Consider the following 7,192-nt stretch of genomic DNA (forward strand, 5'->3'; position numbering starts at 1 on the left):
AAGGCTTGTTACAGATACTTATGGCATCCTCTTGTGAGCGTTCTACTATCAGGAAGTAAATGAATGGCTGACAGACTGTTTTCCCTGTATGTACTGTATTGTAGTCCATCCTCTCATATGCCCATTAAGATGACATTTCTAAGGCCATGTGTGTTTATATTAAGGCTTTAGAGACCGTGCATTATTACTAATACATTAAACAAATAATTTATTAAATTATGTTTATTTGCAATTTATATTTCTGCATGACAGTGTTTTTTAATGAATAGCATCCTTGTCCATCTTCTCAATATGATACAATTTCTGCATGTGTATGTATGTATAAGGTTTCTATTAATGCCGCAGATTTTTTTCATTCCAGTATTGTATGCATATACTTACTATACACATTTACTTGAATTCATCAAATGAGAAAAACAATGTTATTATTCAATGTATTAATCTAGTCTATTTTTCCTTTTAAATGCAGTACAGGCAACATGGTGCTTTTACTTGTGCGTATTATAGAGTAGGGCTGCACAATATATCGAGAAAATATCAATATCCCAATATTGGACCATGCAATATCGCCATCCAATAGTTTGAAACTCTCTAGGGCAATTACAATTAAAAATACATTGAGTTTGCTTATTTTGCGATGATTTTTTTTTTTTTCATTAGAAAATAAAAATGTCATTTTTTTAGGTACATGTTAAATATCACAATAATATCACTATATTGAATCATGTTCCAATATCGTGCAGCATACAGTGCCATACTTTTTTTGTTTTTACCTTTATTTAACTATTAATACAGTTGATTTGATGTTATATATTATGAATATGAAGCACTGTAATTTACGTACACATCTCCTGTAATTAGTATAGTATCCCAGTCGAGGGTTAAGAACTAAAATAGAAGCCAATATGCAAAACAGACTGACAACATAACAATCGCAGTGATTATTTTTGCCATGACCGGCAACTGACCTCGCGCGAGAACGACAAGTAGGCTACTGTACAAATTCTGCGTGGCCGAAGGTGCTACTACGTTTGCGTCATGGGTTCAAATACCGCTCTGTACCATTTTATTTTGTTTTTTGTAAGTACGTTTACAAATTATTGCAGCCAGTCGGGAGATGTAAACGAGTCGTTTCGTTTCACGTGTTTATTGGAGGACTTTGGAGGACATTGTCTTAACGGCCACATCTGGAATCGGGAGGCCAGTTTAATCTACACCATACACACCACGCGAAAATAACCTTATCACGACGAACCTACTGTAATCGCGGTAAAATAGCAGATTCACGGACGGTCAATAATTTCGACTCACCAACCAGAGCCGTTCACGGCAAAATAACGCTAGCAGGAGAATTGCAAGGCACAGCAAAATAAACTGCTTTCATTTGACAACACGATTCAGGCAGTTGAAAGCGAGGTTCCTAAAGGATAATTAAAGAATTATTTTAACCTAGCAGACTAGGAAACCACGACAAAGTAAATGTGATTTAACTAGACGTCAAATTCGGAGACACGTAAAAACCCTTATCATAACGATGCTTACACTTTAGCATTGTACACACCAACGCAGAATTCAAATATTGCTGGCGGATTAACGGGCATACTTTTACGCGTAAACCTTACCATAAGATGTTCTATTTTTGCTAAAAGTACGCTGAAATGTGTAAAAACCAGTGGAGATTTATAAAAGTAATAAAAAAAAGACCAGCGGTTTCTTGCCGCCGAGCGTTTGAATTTTGCGCCGAACCGTTTATCCAACGTACAATATGTAATGACGTCATATCCGTGAATTGCGATCTTCTTCTTCTTCTTCTTTTTCTTCTTCTTCTTCACCTAGTTTAATGGAGATTACAGCTCTTTGGTGCATACCGCCACCTACTGTACAGGGCTTTGGCATGCACCCAAGACAGGTCAAGTAGCCCGATGGAGACGGGTGGAGTACGGAGGAGTCGGACATATCTAACATCCATACACGATGGAGAAGAGTCTACTAGTCTAGCTACAGACCATGGGCGAATGTTTAAACTTAAATGATTCTAGGTGCAAACACATAAATAACGCGTCACATGCAATTGAAAACAAGTTTGAGGTTAACACCCATTGGCGATATAGTGTAAAATACACAAACAATTTAGACATTTTTAGAGAAAATCAACCAACTCCCCCTTTTATTAATAAAAAAAAACAGCATCCAAATCTTTCTCCATAGAACATGATAATTGCTAACTGAGCACAGAGCATAACATAAAACCGTACAAGACAAAAGGAAAACAAAACAAAAAAGGTCAAATCAGACAATAAATTCTTTAAATTATCCAATACCAACGAGGCTTGCTTTGTTTTAACCCTCCTCAATGTCCTTCCAAATATTTCGATTTCCTAAAAAAAAAAAAAACGGTTGATTTGATGACAATGTACGTGCACGGATTATCAGTCCATCTGTTTGTACGTCAGGCTTGTTCAGAGACGCTGTTCAGAGGCAACGCGTTTCTGATTGTGTTGTGTTGTTGATATTTTATACATTATGTATGTTCAAATTTTCTACATGTTTTGTATACTGATTTGTTCAAATTAACTAAATAGTTAGTTTATAAAGTCCCCCCCCAATACAATACAAACAAATGAAGCACCGCATAATGTTACGATCAAGTCAATTACATAAAACTTCAAGAAATATTTATACACATATACAGACAATAAAAAAAGGGAAAAAAGCAAACAAACTCAGAACAAGGGGGATTGTTACAAATTGTCCAAAAGAAAATGATCCCACAAATTTTTTAAATTCAATCAAGGTAATTAAAAAAAATTCAAAAGCATGGGCATTTTTCTGATCCATAAACCTTAAAGATTTTGCAAAGAGACAGATCTCATTCTTCCAGTGAGCCATATTAGAATTCGTTTAAAAAAACAACAACGATATTTGTGAATAAACTGCTTACCCATTCATTACAAGAAGAACATTGACACCACAGTCAATTTTCCTATTGTTAATGTTCATTCCAAATTGTATCTCTTTCATTGATAGCACAGCAAATTGAATACCGTTGTGTTGCAACCAACCTTGAAAATCCTTCCAAAACTTCTAAATTATATTACAAGAAAAAAAAGACGTTCCAGGTCTTCGTTTTCAATTCCACAAAACACACACATCCCCATTTCCATTTTGAATTTATGTTTTAGATAGTCCTTAGTTGGGTAAATTTTGTTCAACATTTTAAATAGGATTTCGTTCATCTTGAATGGGATAAGAAACGATGGATAATTACATCTGACCTTCTTAATTACTTCTTTTTAGTTAGTTATTTGTTTAAAAAAATTATTTGCTTGAAAAAAGCGTTTCCTTCGCTCAGAGTCACGTGTTTCCGGTAGCGCTCCACTCGCCCAGAGTCTGCAGCCTGACCCTTATGTTAGGACAAGATACGATGTCTGCTGGGAAAACAAAACTCAATCATTATCAAGATTCTTCATATTCAATAAAATATATCAAGTCTTCTCATACTGAATTTCTATTTTCAAAGCTGATTTAAACAGCCAGTGAGTCAGTACATATAGCCTAGAACAATCTTAAAGAGGGTTTACTTTAAGGCAGTTATTTATAGTATTCCCGTCAATTGACAAAAAAAAAGTTTAATCTATATTGCCTAAAAAACAAAACACAACAAAACATAGTATTTAAACACAAGATAACGTTTACAGCAGTGGTCGCTTGTGCTGCCTTTCTTTTAACAATTTTAAGTCAACATTCGCGTCCACTGCATGTCAGTCCGTAGGCAATGTGGAACAAGAGAAAAGTCCATTTGTCGCCAAAAGAAAACCGTACGATCATAACTTCACTCATCTTTTATATTTCTTAATCTGATTTTAACGTAGGACTTCTCCCCCATTTTTTTTCCATATAATGATCATCCATAAATCTGTGGAGGACAAAAGGGAAAGTGACAAAATACAACAACACCATTAAATATGTACTTAAATGTGTCATTAATTAATTAAAATGGGAATGACATAGAGTTTATTCCAAATAATTGTGATTAAATACATAAATGTGTCCTCCATACAACTCATTATTGCAGTTTTGCATTACAGTACATTTATATTATGCGCTGCCGTCATCCGGTTTTGTTTTTGTTTTCCTTGTTCGTTTTTACAGCTTGGTGGTAGGATAGTGACAGTGGTGGACAATTTTATACCAGATTTTTTTCATCTTTATTTTTAATTCGTTTATTATTTAATATTTTTTTTAAATGGAGGCAAATCTTGTAAAGAATTACAAATAACGGCTTGTGACGCACTCCTTTCCTTTAAAAACATCAGTCACTAGATGGCAGTATATAAGATAAACAACGTGCAAGCTACTGTATGCTATCGTACAGCAGGATGGTTTCTCGGTATCACATCGTTGGATTGAGAAATTGCAAGGGTACACGTTTTTATTTAGATTTTGCAGGGATTTCCCCACAACTTTCATAGTCTTTTTTAATCACTTTTTACCCTAAAGGGTCAGAATGCTAAACAACCTGCACTTACATGTTTTTACATTAGATATGTACAATTACTGCAATGAGAATGAGATCCAGTTTAAGATGAGAAAAGCTATAAATGAACTGCCATACGTACTGTACAAGTATAATGTTTTTAATTAAATTGCAAGTTTAATGGGTGCTTTATGAAGAAACGTCGTTAATCAGGGTTTGAGACAAGAGACAGAGAACAGGTTGTTTGCAATTGGTCTTGCAAGGAATTTCAGATCTGAGTGTGAGAGTGGAGACAAAAGATGATTACGTAGCCATCTGTTCATCCTTTTTGTTGTTGTTGTCCTGTTCAGGGTCACCCGAGAGGCAAGGTGCACCCTGAACTAATTACTAGTCAATCATAGGGTGATTGTGAATGGGGCATTGACCAGGAATTGAGCTTAGCTCAGCTGCACTAAAGGCAATGATGTGAACCACAAACACATTATTGAATGACCCCTGCATACAATACATCAAATGTTAATACAAAATGTAATGTCAATATTTACAGTACATGTGAACTATCAGAACTATTATATTTATTCAGTGTTTTGGGCTCTTGCAGACAACTGAAGGAGGTTTAAAACATGACATAAACTACCTTGTGGAGGATGTAATAAAAAAGTATGTGGCCTATGCCTCTGAGACCATGTTTCTTCCCTCTTGATGAATGTGAGGTCAATATCCACTCAATAGAGAGCTCTTTATTGATCTCCTCAGAGAAATATTACTCTCTTTAGCTGCTTAATAAGGACACAATGTTTACCAATACCTTTGTGCTTGAACAGGCATCTAATCAAGTCAATTAACCACAATCTCCAGCTACAGTGGCTATATAAAGATGCCAAAATTAGTTGTTGTATAATACAAATCTATCGGAATTACATTTTAGGCAAAATTACCAAATAATCATTAGTTTGACATCAGATACAAAATGCTGGCGAGGTAAGATATGACAAATGGGGTTTGAAGTTGGAATTTTTGGTTACGTTAACACAGCTACAAAAGCCTCAGTCTGCCATTACAAGTAGAAGTTTTTTTTTTCAATCAGGAATTTCTTCTGGATCCATCCACTCGTGTGGAGTTAACATGTTCTCCCAGTCTAGTTCGTCAGGGTGCACCCTGCTTCTTGCTCAAAGTCAGCTGGGATAGCCTCCTGCAGCACACCTGTAATTGTAAATAGCAGTACAGAAAATGGATGGAATGATGGATGCTATATAATATGATATACTTCTCTTCCTTTCGGTTCGTCCCGTCAGGGGTCACCACAGTGTGTCATCCTTGTCCAATGAAGTCTATCTCCTGCATCCTTCTCTTTAATTAACACCAGCTGCCCACATGTCTTCCCTCACGCTCACTACATTCATCAACCTTCTCTTCGGTCTTCAAGTCCTCTGCCTCACTTAAAACACACCATACACTACTGTTCTGCTACTCTCATACAGGTCCTGTACTATATTCGAGCATAATTCTTGGCCACTCCAGACTTCTTTATGCAGTACCGTTCCTCTCATATAGGCTTCCTCAAGATTGACATGTACAATGCAACTCCTTTTGACCTTTTCTGTACTCACCCCTGAACACCCCCAAGGCAAATAATGCATCTGTTATACTCTTTCTTGGCATGAAACCATACTGTTGCTCACAGATAGTCACCTTTGACCCTTCCTCATAATTTTACTGTGTAGCTCATCAACTTAACCTTTGCATGGTGTTCGGGTCTGTGGGACCCGTTTTCAGTTTTTGTCAAAAGAAAAATGAAACAATTCATTATTTTTCAACCTGAAATTCATTGGCCTTGGCTCATGTTCTGTGAAGAACATAAATCAAGGGTGGCCAAGTTCGGACCTCGAGAGCCACTATCCAGCCTGTTTTCCATGTTACTCTCCACTAACACACCTGATTCATGATCAGGATCGTTAACAGGCTTCTGAGCTGATCATTAGAGTCAGCTGCGCTGAAGGATGGAGACATTGAGCTCTTGAGGACTGAATTTGGCAACCCCTGACATAAATCAAAACACATTTTCAATGACCGCATTGTGTTATGTAAAGTGACTTCAACGAGTTATATGTCTAATAAAGTCAAATGAATAAAATATTTATAAAACATATCGCTTCATTGGTAAATGTGTTTTTTCCCTAACTCATCCACTTTATTGTAACTGACATTCTTCTTGTTTTGCATTTTATTATTAAATAATTAAGTAAAATTAGTTACACATTAATTGATAAATGTGATCTATCAAAGGTAATGAGCAAAAACTAAAAATGTTTGCTGTTCATATGACTTGTAATTGAGATAAAGTAAACATCTTTTATGTGTTTAAATAAAAAATTTTTTTGATTGTGTTGTTTGAAAACCCCAAACTCTTGCGGGTCCACCAGACCCATGGACATTGGCTGTGTAACAGAAATATAAACACCACACAAGGGTTAATTCTTCAATAGTTTCCGCAACTCTGCACATCACCCTTTTTGTTGAAAATGAGCAGCAGCACACTTTTCTTCCATTCCTCAGACATCTTCTCACCCTCCAGAATTCCTATTTCAACAACCTGTCAAAAATGCCACAGCCTCCTCTCCTAGATACTTCCATACCTCCACAGGTACCGTATGTCATCAGGACCAACCGCCCTTCCATTTTTAATCCTCTTTAGTGCTTTTCTAACTTCCTCCA

General features: G+C 36.1%; 1 protein-coding gene across 2 annotated transcripts in view; it reads right to left on the reverse strand.

Moving 5' to 3' along the window:
* ncaph (non-SMC condensin I complex, subunit H) overlaps positions 1 to 1,780 on the reverse strand; it is a 20,092-nt gene extending 18,312 nt beyond the window's left edge. For both annotated transcript variants that reach the window (XM_077561589.1, XM_077561588.1), the window contains exon 1: positions 1,623 to 1,780. The gene's annotated coding sequence lies outside the window, so the exon portion shown is untranslated. The remainder of the gene's footprint in view (positions 1 to 1,622) is intronic.
* Positions 1,781 to 7,192: the final 5,412 nt, after the last annotated feature.

The sequence above is a fragment of the Vanacampus margaritifer genome, chromosome 3, assembly GCF_051991255.1.
Source record: "Vanacampus margaritifer isolate UIUO_Vmar chromosome 3, RoL_Vmar_1.0, whole genome shotgun sequence".
NCBI classification, from domain to species: domain Eukaryota; kingdom Metazoa; phylum Chordata; class Actinopteri; order Syngnathiformes; family Syngnathidae; genus Vanacampus; species Vanacampus margaritifer.